This window comes from Drosophila tropicalis, unplaced genomic scaffold, assembly GCF_018151085.1.
Source record: "Drosophila tropicalis isolate 14030-0801.00 unplaced genomic scaffold, ASM1815108v1 contig_88, whole genome shotgun sequence".
NCBI classification, from domain to species: Eukaryota; Metazoa; Arthropoda; class Insecta; order Diptera; family Drosophilidae; genus Drosophila; species Drosophila tropicalis.
In genome coordinates, this window is record NW_027173376.1 from 4,178 (window position 1) to 16,732 (window position 12,555).

Genomic DNA, 12,555 nt, shown 5'->3' on the forward strand with positions numbered 1-12,555 from the left:
AGGCTCTAGGAGGTAACAATTGTTCTTAAAATATCTTATTCTAATGAGACTCAAACCCAAGATTTCGGGGGTTGAAAATTATTATTTTGGGCACGGCTTCGGCCACTTGACATCCTGCCGTTGTGATCTTTTGGGTTAGTTTAGAGTTAAGTGTTTTTCTACAATGTGTGTGGCTGATTGTAATTCTAGTCATATGCTAGATTACTTGTTTGTGACAAAAGTACAGTTGTATTATGTTTTCTTTAGTGCATCTGATTTGGTGAAGCCGTTTCAGATGAACACGATGTTTATTCTTAAACACCCTGAAAAGGGATTCCGGTGGAGAAGAATAACCCAATCTTCATTCGTTGAATTCAAAATATGAACTGATTTTATTAACAAAAGTATGGAGTTTATATAGGGAATCTTAGGCTCTAGGAGGTAACAATTGTTCTTAAAATATCTTATTCTAATGACCCACGTTTTTCGGGGGTTGAAAATTGTTTATATTTCATGCTCAGCGTCGGTTACTTGATACTCCGCTGCTGTTACAATCTTAAGTGTTTTCCACAGAGTGTGGATGCATGTTTTTGTTTTTGGAATTAAGCAATAAATGTCATAGGAATATTTATGACTTATTTTTCTTGTGTGCTTTGTGTACTTCTTTGTTCAATCTGATTTGGTGAAGCCAATTCAGATGAACACGATGTTTATTCTTAAACACACCCAGTTTATGGAGAAAACTGAAATGTTATTTTCCAGAAATGGAACTACAAACGATGACATCTGCTCCTTATAAACTCGACACTTTCAGAGTCCATCCAAATAACATTTCGACAAATTTTGGTTACATTTTTTTCCGCACATGGATCTAATTCATCTTTGCTTACCATAGCCCACTTGTCGGTATCCAAGCCAATATTTTGTTTTTCTAGAAGGTCGAATATTTCTTCGAAACAATAGTGGACTTGTGGAATCACCGCTATAGCCTGTGATAGGCGCCAAAAATCAATTAGATCAACTGTCTCATAGCCCTCATTGTGTTGTCATCGGCAGCTGCAATGTAGAGCCTTCCAGCGAATACCAGGACTGGGGTTTTTTCGTTGAACGTCAGACATCGCACCTTCCCATAGTCCGCAAACCGCGGAAAAAATTCTCGGAGCAAGTGGCAATAGTATCGATCCGAACAGGCGGCTGTTACAACAATAACATATTGCCTGTTGCCTAATGCGCTTTGATTTATTGCCACTTTTTCGCTAAGTTTGCAAAATTTGTAATATTCATTTATATCGAATTTATCTTACACATACCTATCTGAAGCCGGATCTCCACTTTCCAAAGACTCGTTACTTGAACCAAAATCGAGATCAATTTCTGACGAGTTCACATCAGCATCATCTGTAGTTACAGTCAATTTACCTATAAGGCAAGTTCCGACATAGCAGGATATCCTTGGTTTTTTCTGATTCGAGCCGGGATCACAATTCTCAAGGTCTGCCATTTCAATCACCAACTCGGCATCCGAAATTTTTCCCTTTGACGATATCAGGACACAATCCCCCTCAGATATGTGTAGGCGCCTTTCGATCTGCTGTTTCAGATCATAGACTGTCTCGTAAGAGGCGAGCTTGAACTCCACTGGCTACTCCGAAAAAAAGGGACACTTGGTCATACACTTACTTACTATGTCCTTACTATTACGTACCTTTCCACATTTCCGCTCAATAGTTATTTTCAATATTTTTTTTTTTTTTTTTGAGATTGTTTTGGAATATTACTTGAACTGTGTGTTTGTTACAAGGAAATGATGTTTACTGATTAAAACACTGAACAAACGGAGCATGTGGAATTTCAGCCAAATTCCAGGCATTCTTAGATCTCAAGTTTTTGTAATTATTTCTGTCGTAGATAAATTCGAAATTACAATCTAAAAAATCCTAGTTGGACTAGAATATTTCAGCATATTGAATTAAGTCAGTTCTTTCTGGAACTTCAATGAGACAAGTTCTTATAATACAAATATTTTTATTTAAAAAGCATATAAATAAAGCCGTCTATTCGATTTAACTTTCGTTTTCACATTCATTGTACTTGAAAAGTAAGAAAGTAGACAAAATTTAAAAAACCTCTATGGTCAAAAACTGTTTCCATCCAGTTATGTTACGTCAATGGAAATATCTCTTATATATATATATGATCCCATTTAGCATTCGTATTAGGTAAATTGTTCAACTAACCACCAAGGGCAAATTGAGTGCAAATATCAAAGTGCTAAATACTAAACTATTGGGGCAATGGCGAAAAGTGCAAATATAAATGACCTATTTATGCTCACTAAAAACTCATATCTGCACCCATAAACGGAAGAGCGTGAAATACATGGCAACCGGATCGATGGAGAAGCGTAAGTAAATTAGCAAATATGTGACTTGATATTGCGAGAGTCGGAAGAAAGCTGAACCCAAAGACGAGACTGTGGATAAACAGCCTCAGCCTAGTTGCCAACTGTTTACACTTGATGTGTGTGTGTGTGTGCGTATGGCACAAGTTTCTCTCCGACGTCAACGACGACGACGACGCCGATTCGGATGGCGACGCTGCCAAAAAAAAAGAGGCAGCCACAAACGAAATGAACAAATTCACTTAACAAACAAGTTGACTTGATTTTGTTGTTATGCCCGTTTGCAGTTGTTGTTTTCTAGATTCATGTGCTGCGACGTCTGCCTTAGCTTTCTGTGTGTGTGTGAGAGTCGGCGGACTTTTTCGCGTCTTTTGGACGGTATTGTTCATGCTGCTGGTAGCTTTCGCTGTCTCAGTCGCAGCAGCAGCAGCAGCAGCGACAAGTTTTATTTAATTTACTTTTAAATCGTTTTGTAATGCTTACCGACAGCGGTCTCGAGAGCCAGTTATTAGCTTTCAAATGTTTGCCATTGCTTGTGTAACCATTTTGGTGGCCAGCTGTGCCTGGTCCGCTCCCAGAATTCAAGATAATCAAATTGAAAGTGATAATACATTTGGACAGGCTGCTCGCAAATCAGCTCACCTGCAATAAGCTGCCAAGCTAATTTGAAAAGTAAATGCGCGTGGTGTGCCACATCCACATAGCACATTGTGGCAATTGGTTTTATCTTAACTTGTTGCGGCTAATTGAGCTACGCCTGCCGAGCCAACAGAAATCGCAAGAAACGAAGTAAACCTAATTGACTTTATACATAATTCATATTTATATACATAAATGAAAGTGAGTGCGCGGGGCAGCGGCCGCAGAGCAACAACATGTTTCTTTGGTTTTTTTTTTTTGAATGGGCTGCCTTTAATAAGCTGTAGGAATAATACAAATTTTGTTGCTGCCAAAAAAAAAAAAAAAAAAACTAAAATTGTTTCAATTTTATAGATGGTTTTTGTATTTTTTTGTATTTTTTTTGTTTTTTTTTGTACGATTCACAATGTGACAGAGAAATTCGAAGGCATAAAAAAGTGTGACCTGTGATAAGCGAACGTGACGGATGATAGTAATTGAAGACCAATTCCAATCAAACCTGATTTGGCTCATCGCCAGAACAATGCCACGCCAAAAGTAACATAGAAATTAGAATTACACTATATCTTCGAACATGTGTTATCCCACTTTTATTTTAAAATTTTATACCGTTAAAAAAATATATGTATATTGTAGTATAGTGTATGCACATACAAGTTCTTATTATTCAACATAAATATTGAACGGCAACACTTTGTTAGCCGAATATCCATAAGGCATTGTCTTTGTCACTCAGCGACACGGGATATACAAAAAAACGTCTGAGTGAGTAGAGTGTGCGTGATGGTACGTGGAGGTCAGAAAAACAAAATTAACAAAAGAATAACACACATTAGGTGGCTGCTATTTGCTCAATCAACACCGCCCGCATGGGCGACGGCGCAAAAACTTTATAATGAGCTTGAATTTTTAAAAGAGACCATTGATAAGTAAATTCAGTGAGGAAATAGATAATACTCATAATTCTAATTATAACTTTAACAAAACTATAATGGGTCAATTAGACGTTAAATCAGTGGATTCCACTGCTAACGTGATAAATAAAGTTGAACCAAATAACATTGAATTGGAATATGTAAACATAATGCTTCTAATAATCGTTATTATAATGTGTGCCAATTGCTTTTATAAACTGTACAAAGTGCACAATAAATGAGAAAAAATATAAATACAAAGAATGAGAAAAAAAATATATGAGCCGAGCAAACGACTTGGACAAGATTTAAAAAAAACCAGAGGGCCGGGGCTAACTTCGACCGCGTCAAAGTTTGTACACCCTTGCAACTTTTTTAATAACTCTTTCCTTACCTATTAGCCATCAATGTGGAAGAACGTTTTATCTAAAAAGGCTTATGTTTGCGAAAGAATGGCCTACAATCATAGGAAATAACGAAGATATTGATCATAGTCACTTTTTTCGACCGATCGTTCTTATGAGGCACAGTCATTAACATATATATTGAACTAACAAATGTTTAATTTAAAAGCAATCGCGTTAAAAGTAACGAAGTTATTTACAAAAGTCACTGTTTTCGACATATCGTTCCTATGGGAGCTATATGATATAGTCAGCCGAACTTGATCAAATTTGGCACAGTAGTTTATAGGCGTAATAGTCTCACTTTAGTTTCACGATAATAGCGCAGAAAATAACGAAGTTATTGAGAAAAGTCACTGTTCGTGACTTTGGGGTTTGTATAGGAGCTATATGATATAGTGGTCTGATCCGGCTGAATCCGAGATATAAAACCCCTGCAGTATATACAAGCCTATGTGCAAAATTTCAGCTCTGTAGCTCTTACGGTCTAGGAGGAGTTTGCGTTGATCCAGACGGACGGACGGACGGACATAGCTATTTGAACTCGTCTTCGTCAAGAAATTGTGGATCAATTACTCTAAATACTGATTTTAATTTCTTGTCCGTCAATTACGAATGGTTGTTTGATTGAACCCATGGCTTTGACCGCGTCGCTACTACCAATCCCGATTAATAATATGTTGCACTCACATTGCTTTGGCTGTTTGGCTGTTCTTTTATAAGTCGTTTCGGACATAAGATTGTATTTACTTCCAGCATTCATCTTTAAACGGTCGATTAATATCTCTTTATACATACGTGAGATTGATGTGTTTAGTTTTCGTGTATTACTCACTTCGCGTTTTTCCGGTTTCTTGGGACACTCTGCCAATTTGGCCAAATATGTTGCATTCAAAACCCTTTTTAACTTGGTTTTTACTTTCACAAGAAGCGGCTGTACCTTTGCATTGGTTGAGAGTTACGTTCACTTTTCTGGATTTTTTTGTTAAATCATAGAACATTTTTTTTAATCACTCTTAGATTTCTCTCGCATTATTTCGACGGATTTCAATTTGTCTTTGAAGTCTTTTAACGTCAACGTTGACTTGTTCCTACCAAAGTCTTGAATACCATCAATAACATACTGAATCAATGCAGATTCTTCGATACATCCTCCTTCATCAGCAAGAAATTCTCCTTTTTACTCATTTTTAGATCAGCCATCATTTAGTGCAATTGAGCACTGTTCGTAGTCGACTTGAATTCATTGAAAGGCGCCTTTTTATACCCTTGCAAAAAGGGTATATTAATTTTGGTCAGAAGTGTGCAACGCATAGAACGAAGCATCTCCGACCATACAAAGTATATATATTCTTGATCAGCACGACAAGACGAGTTGAACTAGCCATGTCCGTCCGTCCGTCCGTCCGTCCGTCTGGATCAACGCAAACTCCTCCTAGACCGTAAGAGCTACAGAGCTGAAATTTTGCACGTAGGCTTGTATGTACTGCAGGGGTTGTATATCTTGGATTCAGCCGGATCGGACCACTATATCATATAGCTCCCATACAAACCCCAAAGTCACGAACAGTGACTTTTCTCAATAACTTCCTTATTTTCTACGTTATTATCGTGAAACTTAATATTAGAAAGTTTATTATGCTCATGAACGACTGTGCCAAATTTGATCAAGATCGGATGACTATATATAGCTCCCATAGGAACGATCGGTCGAAAACAGTGACTTTTGTAAATAACTTCGTTACTTTTACCGCGATTGCTTTCAAATTAAACGTTTGTTAGTTTAGTATATCTGTTAATGACTGTGCCAAATTTGATCAAGATCGGGCGACTATATCATATAGCTCCCATAGGAACGATCGGGCGAAAACAGTGACTTTTTTTTTTTTTATAGCGGACGTTGACGATACTATGCGCAGTACGTTCAAGTGGCCCCTACGACACCAGGACATAGCCTGTTACGCGCGAGCCCAAGCAGATAACTGCCCACCTCCCACCCGACCGACCGAGGGGTGCAGCCGTATAACGCACGGCACGAATCGCGTGGACAAATACACAATAGAAAAAAACAGACAAACAAATAATACTATAGCTATCTATTAACTAAATGGGATAGGATAGATGTTTTAAGCATATTAATGGAAAACTCTGAGCTGATTACAGGGAATAGAAGGTTGTAATCAGAGCAGAGGACCCTAAAAGGTTCATGCATAGCATAGTTAGAAGAACAACGACTAAGGGATAAAGGTATCAAAGGATGTCTACTCCGTCTACATGGTACCGACAGATTCACCTGAGCTAATAACTCAGGCGAGTCGATATCACCAATTAGGAGCTTGTGCATAAAAATGACACCAAGCATAATTCTACGGTTAGTTAGGGACGGAAGGTTAATCAAGAGAAGTCTACTAGAATACGAAGGCAAATTGACATTGCGATCCCAGCTTAAGCCACGAAGAGCAAATAGCAAAAACTGCTTTTGAACGGATTCAAGTCTAATCTGGTGCGACTCATATTGAGGTGACCAAATGCAAGATCCATACTCTAAAATAGGACGGACAAGCGAAGTAAAAAGAACTTTAGTTGTATAGGGGTCATCAAATTCTTTTGACCATCTTTTAATGAAACCCAGGACACTCATGGCCTTTGCGACCGTGGTGGAAATGTGGGTGTTAAAATTTAACTTATGGTCCATAAGTACGCCCAAATCATTTATATTATTTAAACGTTCTAAAGGGCTATTGTTTAGAAAATAAGTGACCAGTTGGGGAGAGTTACGGAAAAAAGTCATTACCTTACATTTGGTAGTGTTAAGATTTAGTAGATTAAACTGGCACCAGGATTGAAAGTTTTTAAGATCAGCTTGTAGCCGACTAAATGAATCTGTATCTTTATGAGTAAGACAAATCTTGACATCGTCAGCATACATAACAAAGTTATAAAATTGTTTAGGGTCAGAAGAAAACTGAAGCTTACACCGCTGAAGATAATTCTTATAGCATTGTGTATTAAGCATCATGAATTTTGAACGAGCGACTGTATACAGAGCATAATCTGATGAACGACGTGTTTTTTGAAACTTCTTATAATATCGTGTCTTCACATTTTTCAAATTGGATAACTCACGAGAGAACCAGGGAGGTTTGTTAAGCCGCTCCAGCCTACCAAGAGGCACACAAATATCAAAGAGTGAATTCAGAGTATCATAGAAAAAACGAACAGCTGAGTTCATATCTCTACAATTGTACAGATAAGACCAATCGGTAGTAGCAATGTTTTCATTAAGGCTGGCAAAGTCAGTCTTACGAAAGCACCTAGTTAGAGGTAACTCATTTAAACCAAGTAATGGTGAAAGCAAGGGCAAATCAATTTTTAAATTTAATGTAGGATGAAATTTGTCTTCTGGAAGAACAAATGGTTCGATCCTAGAAACCTCACAATAAGAAAAATCCAATACAAAAATAAGATCTAACGATTTTCTATTAGAATTTAAGACGGGATTGACTTGGGATAAAGATAAGCCTAGAAGGCCATCAATAAAGTCATGTGACAAAGAGGGCAGCAACGTGGTAGATTCATCTGTTAGTGACCATGCTAAAGCGGGTAAATTAAAATCACCTACAACTATGAGCAAGTCTTGACTGGAAACTAAAGAGGAGACAAACTGAATTGCCTCTAAATGATTTAAATATACCACCATGTCTGACAATGGTGGAATATAGGAACAAGTAATGAAAGCATTAAAAGATTTAAAATTTACTTTAACACCGACAAACTCAATCTCCTGGGTACTAGAAAATTGAATCATTTCAGATGATAAAGCAGCATCAACAGCTATCAGAACGCCACCACCTATACGAGAAATCCGGTCACGTCTGAATATAGAAAAGTTTGTGGAAAAACCGATGCATCAGCAATATCAGGTTTTAGCCACGTCTCTGTAAAAGCTAGAATGTTATGTTCAAAAGAAAGACTATCTACATAGAGATTAGAAAGTTTAGATTTCAGCCCTCTAACGTTCTGGTAACCCAGGTTAAGGGACGAAGCTAGTTTTTTGACACACCAGCAGATGCTGATGTGGCAGGAATGGTATTAGTTGTTGTGGTTGGCAAGCGAATCGGTTTCCGATTTTTCTTTTTCACAGTATATTCCTTAACTAGTATATGTTTTGGCCAAAAATCTTCTCGACATATAGTGTCGAAGATATTGGCAGAAACACTAATTTTAAAGGACGAAATGTCCCGAGAGTAAGAAAATTTAAACTTCTCCACCGCAATATTCGAGACGTTAACTTTCTTCCGAATATAGGCTATTACATCATCAGATGTGACAACAGGGTCTAGCCTAGAAACAAATATATGTTTCTTTGGTGGTATGCCAACGAGAGGCCGCGGTCCCGAAGCGTCAGCCGCAGCAGTAACGTTGGACAAGTCACCCACTGCAGCAGTCAACTTGTTTACGGGGCCCTCGATACTTTTAGAACTAACGGCAATTTCCATTGGAATGGGTAATTGCCCGGACACATCGGACACTACAATAGGCATCGTTTTTAAGAGATCATTCCCAGGTGATACCGGTAATTCCTTACTAATAGCATTCACAACCGGGCTCTTAAACGAAATCAATTGCTGTACATTAGGAGTGGACGGTGCATGAGACCGGTCGGGGACGATAAGAGACGCTGGCGGGTCTACAGATGCAGAAACACCCCAAGGACTGGTCCTTTTACGTTTCGGAGACTCATTCATAAGCGATAAACTTCTGAACTGAGTCTCCACCGCAGTAAACTCCGCTTGGAGTTTATTAAAACCTGCCCTTAAAGTGTCAAAACTATCTCTAGTCCGCCTCATGAAAGAGCGCATCTCATTCTCGACCTCTCGGCAAGCATCACATCCATATTTTAAGCCACCACCTTTAGCAATAGACTCCTTGATTCTGCCTGTGTAACCTGCACACTTAACGTGAACCGCATTGTCACACAACCAACACAGAATATAATCATGGGAGTCAACCGCATTAGTGGCAACTATGCAATTATTTTTTGAGCAGACAACCATTTTATCAAAAAGTTTAATTTAATTAAAAAAAGGAAATACAAAAAAAAAAAATTCTAAGGGTTAAAATTCTGTGTATAAGAATATACTGACCAGTTCTGACACAAGGGTTAATGTGCAGAGTAAGCCTTCACAACTAGAGAATAAAAAGAGATGAAAGCACAAAAACAAAAACACGTATCACAAAGTCGCGGGTAGGCAAAAGACGAGAGCGCAAATCAATCAAGAATAGGAAAGAGCGGGAGAGCGCGTCAAATTGAACACATGCAACAACAATTTGTACGCAAGAGCGCGAGAGTTAGTTAAAACGGTAAAGACACAAACGCAAAAGAGATAAGCAAAACAACAACACCGCTAATGCAAGTATTGTTGTAAGTTTTAATTTTATTTAAATTTAAACAAAAGCGACAGCAAGAATTCGCGAATTGAAAATAAAATTCGGATGTTGAAATTATTATTAATTAAACCGATAATGAATTTAAGAAATTTGTAAAAGTATTTAATCGCGAGAAAAAAATAAAAATTGATAAGCGCAAAAAAAACACGTCCGTCCTCTGCAACGAGTGAAAGTTTTGGTGAATAACTTCGTTACTTTTAACGTGATTGTTTTCAAATTAAACAGTTGTTAGTTTAATATATCTGTTAATGACTGCGTCGAATTTAATAAAGATCGGGTGACTATATCATATAGCTCCCATAGGAACGATCGGTGGAAAACAGTGACTTTGATCAGTATCTTCGTTATTTCCTATGATTGTAGGCCATTCTTTCGCAAACATAAGCCTTTTTAGATAAAACGTTCTTCCACATTGATGGCTAATAGGTAATGAAAGAGTTACCAAAAAAGTTGCAAGGGTATACAAACTTTGACGCGGTTGAAGTTAGCCCCGGCCGTCTAATTTAGTTTTAACTAGTTAGAAATACAACTCGCAACAAAAAGCTTTGCTATTTTTTTTAATGACCGCTTTGCAAATATAAACATTTGTAAATCATTCCGTCAATTACGAATGGTTGTTTGAGCACTGTTCGTAGTCGACTTGAATTCATTGAAAGGCGCCTTTTTTAGTTTTAACCAGTTAGAAATACCTCGCTCGCTCGCAAAAAAAAAGCTTTTATATGTAATACTTTTAATGACAGTTTTGCAAATATAAATATTTGCAAATCATTCCAATAAACTATGGTTACAAGATAATCGAATTCATTAGTTTATACTTTAATGGAAAGGGTATCTTCACCATTAAACTATTTAATTGAATATTCAACGTTATGAAAATTTAAAGCAAATCTTGAATCGGAATGTTTTGAATTGGAACACTGGCTACTGAAGGGTTGATTTTGTCTCCTTCATCTTGTACATAATTATCGTTAACTTCAATATTACCATCTTCTTCGTTGTCGCTTTCGTCATTCACGGTATTAAAGTTAGCATCAGGTTGTAAATTTTCCCTTTTCAGATTACAAAATATAAACTTGAAATTCACAATTTGTCGAAATGTTAAACGTTTGACAAATTCGTGGAACCGCGTTAAACCCTTAGAACACGTTTGTTTTATTCTTTCAGATCTCAATTTATCTAAAGAAAATCATTTTTACATAAATTTGTTCATCTTATTCGGCGTTTTAGCACTATATTATTTCTCACTCATTATATTGTTATATATTTTAAGTTCAACCTAACGATTGTGCCGTCATATTTTCCTTCGATTAATTTAGTCGAAAATAGAGAGGACACGGGCACACTTACTCAAGCATTAATTATTATTATTAATAAAATATGTAAAAAAATTTCTCACATTAATAAAAAAAGAAACTGAATTAATCTGTGAAGAACACATTTCAGTAATTTTGCCAATAAAGTAAGGGTTAATGTAATCAATTACCACGTTTTTTAATCGATTACTTTACTTCAAAAATTTAAAAACTGTGTTTTAAAATCGTTCATCTTAGTAGTCCTTTGTTCAAGATCAAAGCAATCCATGACTTAAAAATTAAGGCCCTCGAACTCAACCCACTAAAAATCGTTTCTAAAAAACATCACAGTCAAACACTTCTTTTAGATAATATTATATTTTTTTTCTATCTTGTAGTTTTCGTCCTTTACAAGTTTTTTAAAATTAAAAATGTTTTTTTTTTGTAAAATTTTTTGTAAAAAGTTCGGAAAGTGTCAAATTGATTTAGGTGTTAACTTTATACAAACAAACGGTACATATTAATTTAATCTTCTAATGTGGCTGACCATCTCATTCTACAGGACTATTAAACTCCCAAAAGTATACAGTTCTCGAATCTGAGATTGAATTTTTTGATAAGTACTTGGTAAGTGCGCGTTTGTGTGCCATTCTGCACTCGTCCAATGTGATGATTTTTCATGCTACTAAAACTTTGCCCATGGCGGAGTGTTTTGAAATGCTGCATGTCGGTTGTTCAGTAGTTTGAAGGTTTATTGGTTATTTTAACGCTGAGTGAGCTGAGTCGCTATTTCAGAAGAAGCAACTGCTACCTCAATTTCGGATCTCGCACATACAGTGGTTAAAATCAATGACATGAGGAATGTCTTCTTAGTTTCACCAGGGGCATTCGGAAAAAAAAAACCACAATTTCCATCAAAAAAATTTTTATTAATCAGTGTATCAAAGTTTATTTCTCTGTTCATCTGTATGATAAGCTCGAAGATTTCTTCTTTCTAACCTACCCGTTTCAAGGTCTGCTTCTCTGTGCTCTTGTTTGAGAAGCACGAATCAAGGCCCTTCGTTTTATTATGTCACTGCACAAAACAAAATTATCGATATAGTGATATTAAAGTAACAGTGCCCTCAAACTTTGTTTAGGCGAAAAAAAATTAACTGTTTTAACGAATTTCCGGCAATTATTTATTGTTCTTAAGGTGTATTCTGCTATTCGGGGCAGAGACAAATACAACAAATCAATAACCATAAAATTTGCTTCAGCAGATCTCGAGATAAACAAATCGAACTTTTTATACCATACACTCATAGGGTAAAATGGTATATTAAAGTCTTCAAAATGTATGTAACAGGCAGAAGAAAGCTTCTCCGACTCTATATTCTTGATCAGGATCAACAGCCGAGTCGATCTAGCCGTCCGTCTGTCCGTTTGTCCGTCCGTCCGTCCGTCTGTATGAACACGCGAACACAGATCTCGGA

The 12,555-nt window shown here is 36.8% G+C and overlaps 1 long non-coding RNA gene across 1 annotated transcript; it reads right to left on the minus strand.

Annotated features, from left to right (window-relative positions):
* Positions 1-648: 648 nt before the first annotated feature.
* LOC137586055 (uncharacterized) lies at positions 649-1,799 on the minus strand. The gene is made up of 3 exons (XR_011033679.1): positions 1,685-1,799; positions 1,290-1,621; positions 649-1,235 (listed from the first exon to the last, which is right to left on the minus strand). It is a non-coding gene; the product is annotated as an uncharacterized lncRNA (long non-coding RNA).
* Between the last annotated feature and the right edge of the window lie 10,756 nt (positions 1,800-12,555).